We start from the raw sequence: 20,136 nt of genomic DNA, 5'->3' as shown, positions 1-20,136 counted from the left end.
GGGTTAGTGTTACCGTACGGGTTAGGATTAGGTGACGGGTGAGGGTAAGGCTTCGGGTAACAGTTAGGGTTAGGGTTCGGGCTAGGGTTAGGGATAGGGGACGGGGACGGTTTAGGGTCCGGGTGATTGTAGGACAACGATTTAGGGTGAGCTTACGTGTGAGAGCACTGGTTAGTGTTAGCGTACGGGTTAGGATTGGGGACGGGCGAGGGTAAGGCTTCGGGTTAGGGTTAGGGTTAGGGTTCGGGCTACGGTTAGGGTTAGGGAACGGGCACGGTTTAGGGTCCGGGTGAGGGTATGACAACGGTTTTGGTTTAGTGTACGTGTGAGGGCACGGGTTAGTGTTAGCATACGGGTTAGGATTAGGGGACGGGTGAGGTTAAGGCTTCGTGTAAGGGTTAGGGTTAGGGTTCGGGCTAGGGTTAGGGTTAGGGGACGGGCAGGGTTTAGGTTCCGGGTGACGGTATGACAACGGTTCAGGGTGAGCGTACGTGTGAGGGCACGGGTTAGTGTTAGCCTACGGGTTAGGATGAGGGGACGGCTGAGGGTAAGGTTTCGGGTAAGGGTTAGGGTTAGGGCTTGGGCTAGGGTTAGGGTTAGGGTTAGGGGACTGGGACGGTATAAGGTACAGGTTAGGACACAGCAATGGTTTAGGGTGAGCGTACGTGTAAGGGTACGGGTTAGTGTAAGCGTATGGGTTAGGATTAGGGGACGGGTTAGGTAAGGCTTCGGGTAAGTGTTAGTGTTAGGGTTCGGGCTAGGGTTAGGGTTAGGGCACGAGGACTGTTTAGGGTCCGGGTGAGGGTACGACTATGGTTTAGAGTGAGCATACGTGTGAGAGCATAGGTTAGTGTTAGCGTACGGGTTAGGATTAGTGGATGGGTTAGGTAAGGCTTCGGGTAAGGGTTAGGCTTAGGGTTCGGGCTAGGGTTAGGGTTAGGCGACGGGGACAGTTTAGAGTCCGTGTCAGGGTACGACAACGGTTTAGGGTAAGCGTACGTGTGGGCACGGGTTAGTGTTAGCGTACCGGTTAGGATTAGGGGACGGGTGAGGGTAAGGCTTCGGGTAAGGGTTAGGGTTAGGGTTCGGGTTAGGGTTAGCGTTAGGGGACAGGGACGGTTTAGGGTCCCGGTGAGGGTACGACAACGGTTTAGGGTGAGCATACATGTGAGAGCATGGGTTAATGTTAGCATACGGGTTAGGATTAGGGGACGGGTGAGGGTAAGGCTTCGGGTAAGGGTTAGGGTTAGGGTTAGGATTCGGGCTACGGTTAGGGATAGGAGACGGGGACGGTTTAGAGTCCGGGTGAGGGTACGACAACGGTTTAGGCTGAGCGTACATGTGAGGGCACGGGTTAGTGTTAGCGTTCGGTTTAGGATTAGGGGACGGGTGAGGGTAAGGCTTCGGGTAAGGGTTAGTGTTAGGGTTCGGGCTAGGGTTAGGGTTAGGGGACAGGGACGGTTTAGGGTCCGGGTGATGGTACGACAATGGTTTAGGGTGAGCGTATGTGTGAGGGCACAGGTTAGTGTTAGCGTACGGTTAGGATTAGCAGACGGGTGAGGGTAAGGCTTCGGGTAAGGGTTAGGGTTAGGATTCGTGTTAGGGTTAGGGTTACGGAACGGGGACGGTTTAGGGTACAGGTTAGGGCACAGCAACGGTTTAGGGTGAGCGTACGTGTGAGGGAACGGGTCAGTGTTAGTGTACGGGTTAGGATTAGGGAACGGGTGAGGTAAGGCTTCGGGTAAGGTTTAGGGTTAGGGTTCGGGCTAGGGTTAGGGTTAGGGGACGGGGACGGTGTAGGGTCCGGGTGAGAGTAAGACAACGGTTTAGGGTGAGCGTACGTGTGAGGGCATGGGTCAGTGTTAGCGTACGGGTTAGGATTAGGGGATGGGTGAGGGTAAGGCTTAGGTTAAGGGTTAGGGTTAGGGTTCGGGCTAGGGTTAGGGTTAGCAGACGGGGACGGTTTAGGGTGCGGGTGAGGGTATGACAACGGTTAAGGGTAGCGTATGTGTGAGGGCACAGATTAGTGTTAGCGTACGGGTTAGGATTAGGGGACGGGTGAGGGCAAGGATTCAGGTAAGGGTTAGGGTTAGGGTTTGGGCTAGGGTTAGGGTTAGGGAAGGGGACGGTTTAGGGTCCGGGTGAGGGTACGACAACGGTTTAGGGTGAGCGTACGTGTGAGGGCACGGGTTAGTGTTAGCGTACTGGTTACGATTACGGGACGGGTGAGGGTAAGGCTTCGGGTAAGGGTTAGGGTTAGGGTTCGGGCTAGGGATAGGTTAAGGTATGGGGATGGTTTAGGGTCCGGGTGAGGGTACGACAATGGTCTAGAGTGAGCGTACGTGTGAGCGCACGGGTTAGTGTTATCGTACGGGTTAGGATTAGGGGACGGGTGAGGGTACGGCTTTGGGTAAGGGTTAGGGTTAGGTTTCGGGCTAGGGTTAGGGTTACGGGATGGGGATGGTTTAGGGTCCGGGTGAGGGTACGACAACGGTTCAGGGTGAGCGTACGTGTGAGGTCACGGGTTAGTGTTAGCAACGGGTTAGGATGAGGGAACGGGAGAGGGTAAGGCTTCGGTAAGTGTTAGGGTTAGGGTTCGGGCTAGGGTTAGGGTTAGGGTACGGGGAAGGTTTAGGGTCCGGGTGAGGGTACAACAACGGTTTAGGGTGAGCAAACGTGTGACGGCACGGATTAGTGTCAGCATACGGGTTAGGATTCGGGGACGGGTGAGAGTAAGGCTTCGGGTAAGGGTTAGGGTTAAGGTTCGGGCTAGGGTAAGGTTAGGGGACGGGGACGGTTTCGGTCCGGATGAGGGTACGACAATGGTTTAGGGTGAGCGTACGTGTGAGGGCACAGGTTAGTGTTAGCGTACGGGTTAGGATTAGGGGACGGGTGAGGGAAAGGCTTCGGGTTAGGGTTACGGTTCGGGCTAGGGTTAGGGTTAGGGGACGGGCACGGTTTAGGGTCCGGGTGACGTTACGACCACGGTTTAGGGTGAGCGTACGTGTGAGGGCACGGGTTAGTGTTACCGTACGGGTTAGGATTAGGGGACGGGTGAGGGTAAGGCTTCGGGTAACAGTTAGGGTTAGGGTTCGGGCTAGGGTTAGGGATAGGGGATGGGGATGGTTTAGGGTCCGGGTGATTGTAGGACAACGATTTAGGGTGAGCTTACGTGTGAGAGCACTGGTTAGTGTTAGCGTACGGGTTAGGATTGGGGACGGGCGAGGGTAAGGCTTCGGGTTAGGGTTAGGGTTAGGGTTCGGGCTACGGTTAGGGTTAGGGAACGGGCACGGTTTAGGGTCCGGGTGAGGGTATGACAACGGTTTTGGTTTAGTGTACGTGTGAGGGCACGGGTTAGTGTTAGCATACGGGTTAGGATTAGGGGACGGGTGAGGTTAAGGCTTCGTGTAAGGGTTAGGGTTAGGGTTCGGGCTAGGGTTAGGGTTAGGGGACGGGCAGGGTTTAGGTTCCGGGTGACGGTATGACAACGGTTCAGGGTGAGCGTACGTGTGAGGGCACGGGTTAGTGTTAGCCTACGGGTTAGGATGAGGGGACGGCTGAGGGTAAGATTTCGGGTAAGGGTTAGGGTTAGGGCTTGGGCTAGGGTTAGGGTTAGGGTTAGGGGACTGGGACGGTTTAAGGTACAGGTTAGGACACAGCAATGGTTTAGGGTGAGCGTACGTGTAAGGGTACGGGTTAGTGTAAGCGTATGGGTTAGGATTAGGGGACGGGTTAGGTAAGGCTTCGGGTAAGTGTTAGTGTTAGGGTTCGGGCTAGGGTTAGGGTTAGGGCACGAGGACTGTTTAGGGTCCGGGTGAGGGTACGACTATGGTTTAGAGTGAGCATACGTGTGAGAGCATAGGTTAGTGTTAGCGTACGGGTTAGGATTAGTGGATGGGTTAGGTAAGGCTTCGGGTAAGGGTTAGGCTTAGGGTTCGGGCTAGGGTTAGGGTTAGGCGACGGGGACAGTTTAGAGTCCATGTCAGGGTACGACAACGGTTTAGGGTAAGCGTACGTGTGGGCACGGGTTAGTGTTAGCGTACCGGTTAGGATTAGGGGACGGGTGAGGGTAAGGCTTCGGGTAAGGGTTAGGGTTAGGGTTCGGGTTCGGGTTAGCGTTAGGGGACAGGGACGGTTTAGGGTCCCGGTGAGGGTACGACAACGGTTTAGGGTGAGCATACATGTGAGAGCATGGGTTAATGTTAGCATACGGGTTAGGATTAGGGGACGGGTGAGGGTAAGGCTTCGGGTAAGGGTTAGGGTTAGGGTTAGGATTCGGGCTACGGTTAGGGATAGGAGACGGGGACGGTTTAGAGTCCGGGTGAGGGTACGACAACGGTTTAGGCTGAGCGTACATGTGAGGGCACGGGTTAGTGTTAGCGTTCGGTTTAGGATTAGGGGACCGGTGAGGGTAAGGCTTCGGGTAAGGGTTAGTGTTAGGGTTCGGGCTAGGGTTAGGGTTAGGGGACAGGGACGGTTTAGGGTCCGGGTGATGGTACGACAATGGTTTAGGGTGAGCGTATGTGTGAGGGCACAGGTTAGTGTTAGCGTACGGTTAGGATTAGCAGACGGGTGAGGGTAAGGCTTCGGGTAAGGGTTAGGGTTAGGATTCGTGTTAGGGTTAGGGTTACGGAACGGGGACGGTTTAGGGTACAGGTTAGGGCACAGCAACGGTTTAGGGTGAGCGTACGTGTGAGGGAACGGGTCAGTGTTAGTGTACGGGTTAGGATTAGGGAACGGGTGAGGTAAGGCTTCGGGTAAGGTTTAGGGTTAGGGTTCGGGCTAGGGTTAGGGTTAGGGGACGGGGACGGTGTAGGGTCCGGGTGAGAGTAAGACAACGGTTTAGGGTGAGCGTACGTGTGAGGGCATGGGTCAGTGTTAGCGTACGGGTTAGGATTAGGGGATGGGTGAGGGTAAGGCTTAGGTTAAGGGTTAGGGTTAGGGTTCGGGCTAGGGTTAGGGTTAGCAGACGGGGACGGTTTAGGGTGCGGGTGAGGGTATGACAACGGTTAAGGGTAGCGTATGTGTGAGGGCACAGATTAGTGTTAGCGTACGGGTTAGGATTAGGGGACGGGTGAGGGCAAGGATTCAGGTAAGGGTTAGGGTTAGGGTTTGGGCTAGGGTTAGGGTTAGGGAAGGGGACGGTTTAGGGTCCGGGTGAGGGTACCACAACGGTTTAGGGTGAGCATACGTGTGAGGGCACGGGTTAGTGTTAGCGTACTGGTTACGATTACGGGACGGGTGAGGGTAAGGCTTCGGGTAAGGGTTAGGGTTAGGGTTCGGGCTAGGGATAGGTTAAGGTATGGGGATGGTTTAGGGTCCGGGTGAGGGTACGACAATGGTTTAGAGTGAGCGTACGTGTGAGGGCACGGGTTAGTGTTATCGTACGGGTTAGGATTAGGGGACGGGTGAGGGTACGGCTTTGGGTAAGGGTTAGGGTTAGGTTTCGGGCTAGGGTTAGGGTTACGGGATGGGGATGGTTTAGGGTCCGGGTGAGGGTACGACAACGGTTCAGGGTGAGCGTACGTGTGAGGTCACGGGTTAGTGTTAGCAACGGGTTAGGATGAGGGGACGGGAGAGGGTAAGGCTTCGGTAAGTGTTAGGGTTAGGGTTCGGGCTAGGGTTAGGGTTAGGGTACGGGGAAGGTTTAGGGTCCGGGTGAGGGTACAACAACGGTTTAGGGTGAGCAAACGTGTGACGGCACGGATTAGTGTCAGCATACGGGTTAGGATTCGGGGACGGGTGAGAGTAAAGCTTCGGGTAAGGGTTAGGGTTAAGGTTCGGGCTAGGGTAGGGTTAGGGGACGGGGACGGTTTCGGTCCGGGTGAGGGTACGACAATGGTTTAGGGTGAGCGTACGTGTGAGGGCACAGGTTAGTGTTAGCGTACGGGTTAGGATTAGGGGACGGGTGAGGGAAAGGCTTCGGGTTAGGGTTACGGTTCGGGCTAGGGTTAGGGTTAGGGGACGGGCACGGTTTAGGGTCCGGGTGACGTTACGACCACGGTTTAGGGTGAGCGTACGTGTGAGGGCACGGGTTAGTGTTACCGTACGGGTTAGGATTAGGTGACGGGTGAGGGTAAGGCTTCGGGTAACAGTTAGGGTTAGGGTTCGGGCTAGGGTTAGGGATAGGGGACGGGGACGGTTTAGGGTCCGGGTGATTGTAGGACAACGATTTAGGGTGAGCTTACGTGTGAGGGCACTGGTTAGTGTTAGCGTACGGGTTAGGATTGGGGACGGGTGAGGGTAAGGCTTCGGGTTAGGGTTAGGGTTAGGGTTCGGGCTACGGTTAGGGTTAGGGAACGGGCACGGTTTAGGGTCCGGGTGAGGGTATTACAACGGTTTTGGTTTAGTGTACGTGTGAGGGCACGGGTTAGTGTTAGCATACGGGTTAGGATTAGGGGACGGGTGAGGTTAAGGCTTCGTGTAAGGGTTAGGGTTAGGGTTCGGGCTAGGGTTAGGGTTAGGGGACGGGCAGGGTTTAGGTTCCGGGTGACGGTATGACAACGGTTCAGGGTGAGCGTACGTGTGAGGGCACGGGTTAGTGTTAGCCTACGGGTTAGGATGAGGGGACGGCTGAGGGTAAGGTTTCGGGTAAGGGTTAGGGTTAGGGCTCGGGCTAGGGTTAGGGTTAGGGTTAGGGGACTGGGACGGTTTAAGGTACAGGTTAGGACACAGCAATGGTTTAGGGTGAGCGTACGTGTAAGGGTACGGGTTAGTGTAAGCGTATGGGTTAGGATTAGGGGACGGGTTAGGTAAGGCTTCGGGTAAGTGTTAGTGTTAGGGTTAGGGTTAGGGTTAGGGTTAGGGACGGGGACGGTTTAGGTTCTGGGTGACGGTATGACAACGGTTTAGGGTGAGCGTACATGTGAGGGCACGGGTTAGTGTTACCGTGTGGGTTAGGATTAGGTGATGGGTGAGGGTAAGGCTTCGGGTAAGTGTTAGTGTTAGGGTGCGGACTAGGGTTAGGGTTAGGGCACGAGGACTGTTTAGGGTGCGGGTGAGGGTATGACAATGGTTTAGAGTGAGCGTACGTGTGAGAGCATAGGTTAGTGTTAGCGTACGGGTGAGGATTTGGGGATGGGTTAGGTAAGGCTTCGGGTAAGGGTTAGGCTTAGGGTTCGGGCTAGGGTTAGGGTTAGGCGACGGGGACAGTTTAGGGTCCGTGTCAGGGTACGACAACGGTTTAGGGTAAGCGTACGTGTGGGCACGGGTTAGTGTTAGCGTATGGGTTAGGATTAGGGGATGGGTGAGGGTACGGCTTCCGGTAAGGGTTAGGGTTACGGTTCGGGCTAGGGTTAGGGGACGGAGACGGTTTAGGGTCCAGGTGAGTGTACGACAACGGTTTGGAGTGTACGTGTGTGGGCACGGGTTAGTGATAGCGTACGGGTTAGGCTTAGGGGACGGGTGTGGGTAAGGCTTCGGGTAAGGGTTAGGGTAGGGTTCGGGCTAGGGTTAGGGTTAGGGGACAGTTTAGGGTCTGGGTTAGAGTACGACAACTGTTTAGGGTGAGCATATGTGTGAGGGCACGGGTTAGTGTTAGCATACGGGTTAGGATTAGGGGACGGGAGAAGGTAAGGCTTCGGGTAAGGGTTAGGGTTAGGGTTCGGGCTAGGGTTAGGGTTAGGCGACGGGGACAGTTTAGGGTCCGTGTCAGGGTACGACAACGGTTTAGGGTAAGCGTACGTGTGGGCACGGGTTAGTGTTAGCGTACCGGTTAGGATTAGGGGACGGGTGAGTGTAAGGCTTCGGGTAAGTGTTAGGGTTAGGGTTCGGGCTAGGGTTAGGCTTAGGGGACGGGGACGGTTTAGGCTCCACGTGAGGGTACGACAACTGTTTAGGGTGAGCGTACTTGTGAGGGCAAGGGTTAGTGTTAGCGTACGGGTTAGGATTAGGGAACGGGTGAGGTTAAGGCTTCAGGTAAGGGTTAGGTGTAGGGCTCGGGCTAGCCTTAGGGTTAGGGGACTGGGACGGTTTAGGGTACAGTTTAGGACACAGCAATGGTTTAGGGTGAGCGTACATGTGAGGGTACGGGTTAGTGTTAGCGTACGGGTTAGGATTAGGGGACGGGTTAGGTAAGGCTGCGAGTAAGGGTTAGTGTTAGGGTTCGGGCTAGGGTTAGGGTTAGGGGACGGGGACGGTTTAGGGTCCGGTTGAGGGTACGACAACGGTTTAGGTTGAGCATATGTGTGAGGGCACGGGTTAGTGCTAGTGTATGGGTTAGGATTAGGGGACGGGTGAGGGTAAGGGTTCTGGTAAGGGTTAGGGTTAGGGTTCGGGCTAGGGTTATCGTTAGGGGACGGGGACGGTTTAGCTTCGGGTGAGGTTTCGACAACGGTTTTGGGTGAGCGTACATGTGAGGGCATGGGTTAGTGTTAGCGTACGGGTTATGATTAGGGAACGGGTGAGGGTAAGGCTTCTTGTAAGGGTTAGGGTTAGGGTTTGGGCTAGGGTTAGGGTTAGGGGACGGGAACGGTTTAGGGTCCGGGTGAGGGTAAAACAACGGTGTACGGTAGCGTACGTTTGAGGTCACGTGTTAGTGTTAGCGTATAGGTTAGGATAGGGGACGGATGAGGGTAATGCTTGGGTAAGGGTTAGGGTTAGGGTTCGGGCTAGCGTTAGGGTTAGGGGACAGGGACGGTTTAGGGTCCCGGTGAGGGTACGACAACGGTTTTGGGTGAGCATACATGTGAGAGCATGGGTTAATGTTAGCATACGGGTTAGGATTACGGGACGTGTGAGGGTAAGGCTTCGGGTAAGGGTTAGGGTTAGGGTTAGGATTCGGGCTACGGTTAGGGATAGTAGACGGGGACGGTTTAGAGTCCGGGTGAGGGTACGACAACGGTTTAGGCTGAGCGTACATGTGAGGGCACGGGTTAGTGTTAGCGTACAGGTTAGGATTAGGGGACGGGTGAGGGTAAGGCTTCGGGTAAGGGTTAGGATTACGGTTCGGGCTAGGGTTAGTGTTAGGGGATGGGGACGGTTTAGGGTCTGGGTGAGGGTCCGACAACGGTTTAGGGTGAGCGTACATGTGAGGGCATGTGTTAGTGTTAACATACGGTTAAGGATTACGGAGCGGGTGAGGGTAAGGCTTCGGGTAAGCGTTAGAGATAGGGTTCGGGCTAGGGTTAGGGTTAGGGACGGGGACGGTTTAGGGTCCGGGTGAGGGTATGACAACGGTTTAGGATGAGCGTACATGTGAGGGCACGGGTTAGTGTTAGCGTATGGGTTAGGATTAGGGGATGGGTGAGGGTACGGCTTCCGGTAAGGGTTAGGGTTAGGGTTAGGGCTAGGGTTAGGGGACGGAGACGGTTTAGGGTCCAGGTGAGTGTACGACAACGGTTTGGAGTGTACGTGTGTGGGCACGGGTTAGTGATAGCGTACGGGTTAGGCTTAGGGGACGGGTGTGGGTAAGGCTTCGGGTAAGGGTTAGGGTAGGGTTCGGGCTAGGGTTAGGGTTAGGGGACGGTTTAGGGTCTGGGTTAGAGTACGACAACTGTTTAGGGTGAGCATATGTGTGAGGGCACGGGTTAGTGTTAGCATACGGGTTAGGATTACGGGACGGGAGAAGGTAAGGCTTCGGGTAAGGGTTAGGGTTAGGGTTCGGGCTAGGGTTAGGGTTAGGGAAGGGGACGGTTTAGGGTCCTGGTGAGGGTACGACAACGGTTTAGGGTGAGCGTACGTGTGAGAGCATGGGTTAATGTTAGCATAAGGGTAGGATTAGGGAACGGGAGAGGGTAAGGCTTCTTGTAAGGGTTAGGGTTAGGGTTAGGGTTTGGGCTAGGATTAGGGTTAGGGACGGGGCCGGTTTAGGATTCCGGGTGAGGGTACGACAACGGTTTAGGGTGAGCGTACGTGTGAGGGCATGGGTTAGTGTTAGCGTATGGGTTAGGATTAGGGGACGGGTGACGGTAAGGCTTCGGGTAAGGGTTAGGGTTAGGGTTCGGGCTATGGTTAGGTTAGGGGACGGGGACGGTTTAGGGTCGGGGTGAGGGTACGACAACGGTTTAGGCTGAGCGTACCTGTGTTGACACGGGTTAGTGTTAGCGTACGGGTTAGGATTAGGGGACGGGTGAGGGTAAGGCTTTTGGTAAGGGTTAGGTTTAGGGTTCGGGCTAGGGTTAGGGTTAGGGTTAGGGACGGTGATGGTTTAGGGTCCAGGTGAGGGTACGACAACGGTGTAGGGTAAGCGTATGTGTGAGGGCATGGGTTAGTGTTAGCGTACGGGTTAGGATTAGGGGACGGGTGAGGGTAAGGCTTTGGGTAAGGGTTAGGATTAGGGTTTGGGCTAGGGTTAGTGTTAGGGGACGGGGATGGTTTAGGGTCCGGGTGAGGGTACAACAAGTATTTAGGTTGAGCGTACGTGTGAGGGCACGGGTTATTGTTAGCGTACGAGTTAGGATTAGGGGACGGGTGAGGGTAAGGCTTCGGGTAAGGGTTAGGGTTAGGGTTCGGGCTATGGTTAGGTTAGGGGACGGGGACGGATTAGGGTCCGGGTGAGGGTACGACAACGGTTTAGTTTGAGCGTACGTGTGAGAGCACGGGTTAGTGTTAGCGTACGGGTTAGGATTAGGGGACGGGTGAGGGTAAGGCTTTGGGTAAGGGTTAGGTTTAGGGTTCGTGCTAGGGTTAGGGTTAGGGGATGGGGACGGATTAGGGTCCGGGTGAGGGTACGACAACGGTTTAGGGTGAGCGTACGTGTGAGGGCACGGGTTAGTGTTAGCGTACGAGTTACGATTAGGGGACGGGTGAGGGTAAGGCTTCGGGTAAGTGTTAGGGTTAGGGTTCGGGCTAAGGTTAGGGTTAGGGGACAGGGATGGTTTAGGGGCCGTGTGAGGGTACGACAACGGTTTACGGTGAGCGTACTTGTGAGGGCACGGGTTAGTGTTAGCTTACAGGTTAGGATTAGGGGACGGGTGAGGGTAAGGCTTCCGAGAAGGGTTAGGGTTACGGTTTGGGTTAGGGTTATGGTTAGGGGATGGGGACGGTTTACGGTCCCTGTGATTGTACGACAACGGTTTAGGGTGAGCGTACATTGGAGGGCACGGGTTAGTGTTAGCGTACGGGTTTGGATTAGGGGATGGGTGAGGATAAGGCTTGGGTAAGGGTTAAGTTTAGTGTTTGGGCTAGGGTTAGGGTTAGGGGACGGGGACGGTTTAGGGTCCGGGTGAGGGTACGACAACGGTTTATGGTGACCGTACATGTGAGGGCACGGGTTAGTGTTAGCGTACGGGTTAGGATTAGGGGACGGGTTAGGGTAAGGCTTCAGGTAAGGGTTAGGGTTAGGGTTCGGGCTAGGGTTAGGGTTAGGGGACGGGGACGGTTTAGGTCCGGGTGATTGTAGGACAACGGTTTAGGGTTAGCGTACGTGTGAGGGCACTGTTTAGTGTTACCGTACGGGTTAGGATTAGGGAACGGGTGAGCGTAAGGCTAAGGGTAAGGGTTAGGGTTAGGGTTCGGGCTAGGGTTAGGGTTAGGGGAGGGGCACGGTTTAGGGTCCCGGTGAGGGTACATCAACGGTTAAGGGTAGCGTATGTGTGAGGGCACAGGGTAGTGTTAGCGTACGGGTTAGGATTAGGGGATGGGTGAGGGCAAGGCTTCAGGTAAGGGTTAGGGTTAGGGTTTGGGCTAGGGTTAGGGGTAGGAAAGGGGACGGTTTAGGGTCCGGGTGAGGGTACGACAACGGTTTAGGGTGACCGTACGTGTGAGGGCACGGGTTAGTGGTAGCATACGGGTTAGGATTACGGGACGGGTGAGGGTAAAGCTTCGGGTAAGGGTTAGAGTTACGGGTCAGGCTAGGGTTAGTGTTAGGGGACGGGGACGGTATAGGGTGTGGGTGAGGGTCCGTCAACGGTTTAGGGTGAGCGAACATGTGAGGGCATGGGTTAGTGTTAGCGTATGGGTTAGGCTTAGGGGACGGGTGTGGGTAAGGCTTCGGGTAAGGGTTAGGGTAGGGTTCGGGCTAGGGTTAGGGTTCGGGGACAATTTAGGGTCTGGGTTAGAGTACGACAACAGTTTAGGGTGAGCGTATGTGTGAGGGCACGGGTTAGTGTTAGCATACGGGTTAGGATTAGGGGACGGGAGAAGGTAAGGCTTCGGGTAAGGGTTAGGGTCAGGGTTCGGGCTAGGGTTAGGGTTAGGGAAGGGGACGGTTTAGGGTCCGGGTGAGTGTACGACAACGGTTTAGTGTGATCGTACGTGTGAGGGCACGGGTTAGTGTTAGCGTACGGGTTAGGATTAGGGGACGGTAGACGGTAAGGCTTTGGGTAAAGGTTAGGGTTACGGTTAGGGTTCGGGCTAGGGTTAGGGTTAGGGTACGGGGACGGTTTAGGGTCCGGGTGAGGGTACGACAACGGTTTAGGTAGGCATACGTTTGAGGGCACGGGTTAGTGTTAGCGTACGGGTTACGTTTAGGGGACGGGTGAGGGTAAGGCTTCGGGTAATGGTTAGAGTTAGGGTTAGGGCTAGGGTTAGGGTTAGGGGACGGGGACGGTTTAGGGTCCGGATGAGGGTATGACAATGGTTTAGGGTGAGCGTACGAGTGAGGGCACAGGTTAGTGTTAGCGTACGGGTTAGGATTAGGGGACGGGTGAGGGTAAGGCTTCGGGTAAGGGTTAGGGTTAGGGTTCGGGCTAGGGTTAGTGTTACGGGACGGGAACGGTTTAGGTTCCGGGTGAGGGTACGACAACGGTTTAGGGTAGCGTACGTTTGAGGTTACGTGTTAGTGTTAGCGTACAGGTTAGGATAGGGGACGGATGAGGGTAATGCTTGGGTAAGGGTTAGGGTTAGGGTTCGGGCTAGCGTTAGGGTTAGGGGACGGGGACGGTTTAGGGTCCCGGTGAGGGCATGACAACGGTTTAGTGTGAGCATACATGTGAGAGCATGGGTTAATGTTAGCATACGGGTTATGATTAGGGGACGGGTGAGGGTAAGGCTTCGGGTAAGGGTTAGGGTTAGGGTTAGGATTCGGGCTACGGTTAGGGATAGGAGACGGGGACGGTTTAGAGTCCGGGTGATGGTACGACAACGGTTTAGGCTGAGCGTACATGTGAGGGCACGGGTTAGTGTTAGCGTACGGGTTAGGATTAGGAGAAGGGTGGGGGTAAGGCTTCGGGTAAGTGTTAGGGTTAGGGTTCGGTCTAGGGTTAGGGATAGGGGACGGGGACGGTTTAGGGTCGAGGTGAGGGTACGACAACGGTTTTGGGTGAGCGTACGTGTGAGGACACGGGTCTTTGTTAGCGTACAGGTTAGGATTAGGGGACGGGTGAGGGTAAGGCTTCGGGTAAGGGTTAGGGTTACGGTTCAGGCTAGGGTTAGTGTTAGGGATCGGGGACGGTTTAGGGTCTGGGTGAGGGTCCGACAACGGTTTAGGGTGAGCGTACATGTGAGGGCATGGGTTAGTGTTAGCAACGGGTTAGGATGAGGGGACGGTAGAGGGTAAGGCTTCGGGTAAGTGTTAGGGTTAGGGTTCGGGCTAGGGTTAGGGTTAGGGTACGGGGAAGGTTTAGGGTCCGGGTGAGTGTACGACAACGGTTTAGGGTGAGTGTACGTGTGAGGGCACGGGTTAGTGTTAGCGTACGGGTTAGGATTAGGGGACGGGTGAGTGTAAGGTTTCGGGTAAGGGTTAGGGTTAGGGTTCGGGCTAGGATTACGGTTAGGGGACAGGGACGGTTTAGGGTCCGGGTGAGGGTACGACAATGGTTCAGGGTGAGCGTACGTGTGAGGTCACGGGTTAGTGTTAGCAATGGGTTAGGATGAGGGGACGGGAGAGCGTAAGGCTTCGGGTGTTAGGGTTAGGGTTCGGGCTAGGGTTAGGGTTAGGGTACGGGGAAGGTTTACGGTCCGGGTGAGGGTACAACAACGGTTTAGGGTGAGCATACGTGTGACGGCACGGGTTAGTGTCAGCATACGGGTTACGATTCGGGGACAGGTGAGAGTAAGGCTTCGGGTAAGGGTTAGGGTTAGGGTTTCGGCTAGGGTTAGGGTTAGGAGACGGGGACGGTTTAGGGTCCGGGTGAGGGTACGACAACGGTTTAGGGTGAGCGTACGTGTGAGGGCACAGGTTAGTGTTAGCGTACAGGTTAGGATTAGGGGACGGGTGAGGGTAAGGCTTCGGGGAAGGGTTAGGGTTAGGAGTCGGGCTAGTGTTAGGGTTACGGGACGGGGACGGTTTAGGGTACAGGTTAGGGCACAGCAACGGTTTAGGGTGAGCGTATGTGTGAGGGCACGGGTTAGTGTTAGCGTACGGGTTATGATTATGGGACGGGTGAGGGTAAGGCTTCGGGTAAGTGTTAGGGTTATGGTTTGGGCTAGGATTAGGGTTAGGGGACGGGGACGGTTAAGGGTCCGGGTGAGGGTACGACAACAGTTTAGGGTGAAGGTACGTGTGAGGGCACGGGTTAGTGTTAGCGTACGGGTTAGGATTGGGGACGGGTGAGGGTAAGGCTTCGGGTTAGGGTTAGGTTTAGGGTTCGAGCTAGGGTTAGGGTTAGGGGACGGGCACGGTTTAGGGTCCGGGTGAGGGTATGACAACGGTTTTGGTTTAGTGTACGTGTGAGGGCACGGGTTAGTGTTAGCATACGGGTTAGGATTAGGGGATGGGTGAGGTTAAGGCTTCGTGTAAGGGTTAGGGTTAGGGTTCGGGCTAGGGTTAGGGTTAGGGGATGGGCAGGGTTTAGGTTCCGGGTGACGGTATGACAACGGTTCAGGGTGAGCGTACGTGTGAGGGCACGGGTTAGTGTTAGCCTACGGGTTAGGATGAGGGGACGGCTGAGGGTAAGGTTTCGGGTAAGGGTTAGGGTTAGGGCTCGGGCTAGGGTTAGGCTTAGGGTTAGGGGACTGGGACGGTTTAAGGTACAGGTTAGGACACAGCAATGGTTTAGGGTGAGCGTACGTGTAAGGGTACGGGTTAGTGTAAGCGTATGGGTTAGGATTAGGGGATGGGTTAGGTAAGGCTTCGGGTAAGTGTTAGTGTTAGGGTTCGGGATAGGGTTAGGGTTAGGGCACGAGGACTGTTTAGGGTCCGGGTGAGGGTACGACAATGGTTTAGAGTGAGCGTACGTGTGAGAGCATAGGTTAGTGTTAGCGTACGGGTTAGGATTAGGGGATGGGTTAGGTAAGGCTTCGGGTAAGGGTTAGGCTTAGGGTTCGGGCTAGGGTTAGGGTTAGGCGACGGGGACAGTTTAGAGTCCGTGTCAGGGTACGACAACGGTTTAGGGTAAGCGTACGTGTGGGCACGGGTTAGTGTTAGCGTACCGGTTATGATTAGGGGACGGGTGAGGGTAAGGCTTCGGGTAAGGGTTAGGGTTAGGGTTCGGGCTAGGGTTAGCGTTAGGGGACAGGGACGGTTTAGGGTCCCGGTGAGGGTACGACAACGGTTTAGGGTGAGCATACATGTGAGAGCATGGGTTAATGTTAGCATACGGGTTAGGATTAGGGGACGGGTGAGGGTAAGGCTTCGGGTAAGGGTTAGGGTTAGGGTTAGGATTCGGGCTACGGTTAGGGATAGGAGACGGGGACGGTTTAGAGTCCGGGTGAGGGTACGACAACGGTTTAGGCTGAGCGTACATGTGAGGGCACGGGTTAGTGTTAGCGTTCGGTTTAGGATTAGGGGACGGGTGAGGGTAAGGCTTCGGGTAAGGGTTAGCGTTATGGTTCGGGCTACGGTTAGGGTTAGGGGATGGGGACGGTTTAGGGTCCGTGTGAGTGTACGACAACGGTTTAGGGTGAGCGTACGTGTGAGGGCACGGGTTAGTGTTAGCGTACGGGTTAGGATTAGGAGACGGGTGGGGGTAAGGCTTCGGGTATGTGTTAGGGTTAGGGTTCGGTCTAGGGTTAGGGTTAGGGGACGGGGACGGTTTAGGGTCGGGGTGAGGGTACGACAACGGCTTAGGGTGAGCGTACGTGTGAGGGCACGGGTCTGTGTTAGTGTACATGTTAGGATTAGGGGACGGGTGAGGGTAAGGCTTCGCGTTAGGGTTAGGGTTGCGGTTCAGGCTAGGGTTAGTGTTAGGGGACGGGGACGGTTTAGGGTCTGGGTGAGGGTCCAACAACGGTTTAGGGTGAGCGTACATGTGAGGGCATGGGTTAGTGTTAACATACGGTTAAGGATTAGGGAGCGGGTGAGGGTAAGGCTTCGGGTAAGTGTTAGAGATAGGGTTCGGGCTAGGGTTAGGGTTAGGAACGGGGACGGTTTAGGGTCCGGGTGAGGGTATGACAACGGTTTAGGGTGAGCGTACATGTAAGGGCACGGGTTAGTGTTAGCGTATGGGTTAGGATTAGGGGATGGGTGAGGGTACGGCTTCGTGTAAGGGTTAGGGTTAGGGTTCGGGCTAGGGTTAGGGGACGGGGACGGTTTAGGGTCCGGGTGAGTGTACGACAACGGTTTAGAGTGTACGTGTGTGGGCACGGGATAGTGATAGCGTACGGGTTAGGCTTAGGGGACGGGTGTGGGTAAGGCTTCGGGTAAGGGTTAGGGTAGGGTTCGGGCTAGGGTTAGGGTTAGGGGACGGTTTAGGGTCTGCGTGAGAGTACGACAACTGTTTAGGGTGAGCATATGTGTGAGGGCATGGGTTAGTGTTAGCATACGGGTTAGGATTAGGGGACGGGAGAAGGTAAGGCTTCGGGTAAGGTTTAGGATTAGGGTTCGGGCTAGGGTTAGGGTTAGGGAAGGGGACGGTTTAGGGTCCGGGTGAGGGTACGACAACTGTTTAGGGTGAGCATACGTGTGAGGGCAAGGGTTAGTGTTAGCGTACGGGTAAGGATTAGGGAACGGGTGAGGTTAAGGCTTCAGGTAAGGGTTAGGGGTAGGGCTCGGGCTGGCCTTAGGGTTAGGGGACTGGGACGGTTTAGGGTACAGGTTAGGACACAGCAATGGTTGAGGGTGAGCGTGCATGTGAGGGTACGGGTTAGTGGTAGCGTACGGGTTAGGATTAGGGGACGGGTTAGGTAAGGCTGCAAGTAAGTGTTAGTTTTAGGGTACGGGCTAGGGTTAGGGTTAGGGGACGGGGACGGTTTAGGGTCCGGGTGAGGGTACGACAACGGTTTAGGTGAGCGTATGTGTGAGGGCACGGGTTAGTGTTAGCGTACAGGTTAGGATAGGGGACGGATGTCCGTAATGCTTGGGTAAGGGTTAGGATTAGTGTTCGGGCTAGCGTTAGGGATAGGGGACAGGGACGGTTTAGGGTCCCGGTGAGGGTACGACAACGGTTTAGGGTGAGTGTACGTGTGAGGGCACGGGTTAGTGTTAGCGTACAGGTTAGGATAGGGGACGGATGTCGGTAATGCTTGGGTAAGGGTTAGGATTAGGGTTCGGGCTAGCGTTAGGGATAGGGGACAGGGACGGTTTAGGGTCCCGGTGAGGGTACGACAACGGTTTAGAGTGAGTGTACGTGTGAGGGCACGGGTTAGTGATAGCGTACGGGTTAGGCTTAGGGGACGGGTGTGGGTAAGGCTTCGGGTAAGGGTTAGGGTAAGGTTCGGGCTAGGGTTAGGGTAGGGGACGGTTTAGGGTCTGGGTGAGAGTACGACAACTGTTTAGGGTGAGCGTATGTGTGAGGGCACGGGTTAGTGTTAGCATACGGCTTAGGATTAGGGGACGGGAGAAGGTAAGGCTTCGGGTAAGTGTTAGGTTTAGGGTTCGGGCTAGGGTTAGGGTTAGGGAAGGGGACGGTTTAGGGTCCAGGTGAGGGTACGACAACGGTTTAGGGTGAGCGTACGTGTGAGAGCATGGGTTAATGTTAGCATAAGGGGAGGATTAGGGAACGGGAGAGGGTAAGGCTTCTTTTAAGGGTTAGGGTTAGGGTTAGGGTTCGGGCTAGGATTAGGGTTATGGCCGGGGACGGTGTAGGATTCCGGGTGAGGGTACGACAACGGTTTAGGGTGAGTGATCGTGTGAGGGTACGGGTTAGTGTTAGCGTATGGGTTAGGAGTAGGGGACGGGTGAGGGTAAGGCTTCGGGTAAGGGTTAGGGTTAGGGTTCGGGCTATGGTTAGGTTAGGGGACGGGGACGGATTAGGGTCCGGGTGAGGGTACGACAACGGTTTACGGTGAGCGTACGTGTGAGGGCACGGGTTAGTGTTAGCGTATAGGTTAGGATTAGGGGACGGGTGAGGGTAAGGATTCCGGTAAGGGTTAGGGTTAGGGTTTGGGCTAGGGTTATGGTTAGGGGATGGGGACGGTTTACGGTCCCTGTGATTGTACGACAACGGTTTAGGGTGAGCGTACGTTGGAGGGCACGGGTTAGTGTTAGTGTACGGGTTTGGATTAGGGGATGGGTGAGGATAAGGCTTGGGTAAGGGTTAAGATTAGTGTTCGGGCTAGGGTTAGGGTTAGGGGACGAGGACGGTTTAGGGTCCGGGTGAGGGTACGACAACGGTTTATGGTGACCGTACATGTGAGGGCATGGGTTAGTGTTAGCGTACGGGTTAGGATTAGGGGACGGGTTAGGGTAAGGCTTCGGGTAAGGGTTAGGGTTAGGGTTCAGGCTAGGGTTAGGGTTAGGGGACGGGGACGGTTTAGGTCCGGGTGATTTTAGGACAACGGTTTAGGGTTAGTGTACGTGTGAGGGCACAGGGTAGTGTTAGCGTACGGGTTAGGATTAGGGGACAGGTGAGGGCAAGGCTTCAGGTAAGGGTTAGGGTTAGGGTTTGGGCTACGGTTAGGGATAGGAGACGGGGACGGTTTAGAGTCCGGGTGAGGGTACGACAACGGTTTAGGCTGAGCGTACATGTGAGGGCACGGGTTAGTGTTAGCGTTCGGTTTAGGATTAGGGGACGGGTGAGGGTAAGGCTTCGGGTAAGGGTTAGCGTTATGGTTCGGGCTACGGTTAGGGTTAGGGGATGGGGACGGTTTAGGGTCCGTGTGAGTGTACGACAACGGTTTAGGGTGAGCGTACGTGTGAGGGCACGGGTTAGTGTTAGCGTACGGGTTAGGATTAGGAGACGGGTGGGGGTAAGGCTTCGGGTATGTGTTAGGGTTAGGGTTCGGTCTAGGGTTAGGGTTAGGGGACGGGGACGGTTTAGGGTCGGGGTGAGGGTACGACAACGGCTTAGGGTGAGCGTACGTGTGAGGGCACGGGTCTGTGTTAGTGTACATGTTAGGATTAGGGGACGGGTGAGGGTAAGGCTTCGCGTTAGGGTTAGGGTTGCGGTTCAGGCTAGGGTTAGTGTTAGGGGACGGGGACGGTTTAGGGTCTGGGTGAGGGTCCAACAACGGTTTAGGGTGAGCGTACATGTGAGGGCATGGGTTAGTGTTAACATACGGTTAAGGATTAGGGAGCGGGTGAGGGTAAGGCTTCGGGTAAGTGTTAGAGATAGGGTTCGGGCTAGGGTTAGGGTTAGGAACGGGGACGGTTTAGGGTCCGGGTGAGGGTATGACAACGGTTTAGGGTGAGCGTACATGTAAGGGCACGGGTTAGTGTTAGCGTATGGGTTAGGATTAGGGGATGGGTGAGGGTACGGCTTCGTGTAAGGGTTAGGGTTAGGGTTCGGGCTAGGGTTAGGGGACGGGGACGGTTTAGGGTCCGGGTGAGTGTACGACAACGGTTTAGAGTGTACGTGTGTGGGCACGGGATAGTGATAGCGTACGGGTTAGGCTTAGGGGACGGGTGTGGGTAAGGCTTCGGGTAAGGGTTAGGGTAGGGTTCGGGCTAGGGTTAGGGTTAGGGGACGGTTTAGGGTCTGCGTGAGAGTACGACAACTGTTTAGGGTGAGCATATGTGTGAGGGCATGGGTTAGTGTTAGCATACGGGTTAGGATTAGGGGACGGGAGAAGGTAAGGCTTCGGGTAAGGTTTAGGATTAGGGTTCGGGCTAGGGTTAGGGTTAGGGAAGGGGACGGTTTAGGGTCCGGGTGAGGGTACGACAACTGTTTAGGGTGAGCATACGTGTGAGGGCAAGGGTTAGTGTTAGCGTACGGGTAAGGATTAGGGAACGGGTGAGGTTAAGGCTTCAGGTAAGGGTTAGGGGTAGGGCTCGGGCTGGCCTTAGGGTTAGGGGACTGGGACGGTTTAGGGTACAGGTTAGGACACAGCAATGGTTGAGGGTGAGCGTGCATGTGAGGGTACGGGTTAGTGGTAGCGTACGGGTTAGGATTAGGGGACGGGTTAGGTAAGGCTGCAAGTAAGTGTTAGTTTTAGGGT

The sequence above is a fragment of the Leucopleurus acutus genome (genome assembly GCF_964270905.1).
Source record: "Leucopleurus acutus genome assembly, chromosome: 14".
NCBI lineage: Eukaryota > Metazoa > Chordata > Mammalia > Artiodactyla > Delphinidae > Leucopleurus > Leucopleurus acutus.
Note: the sequence above shows the minus strand (reverse complement) of the source record.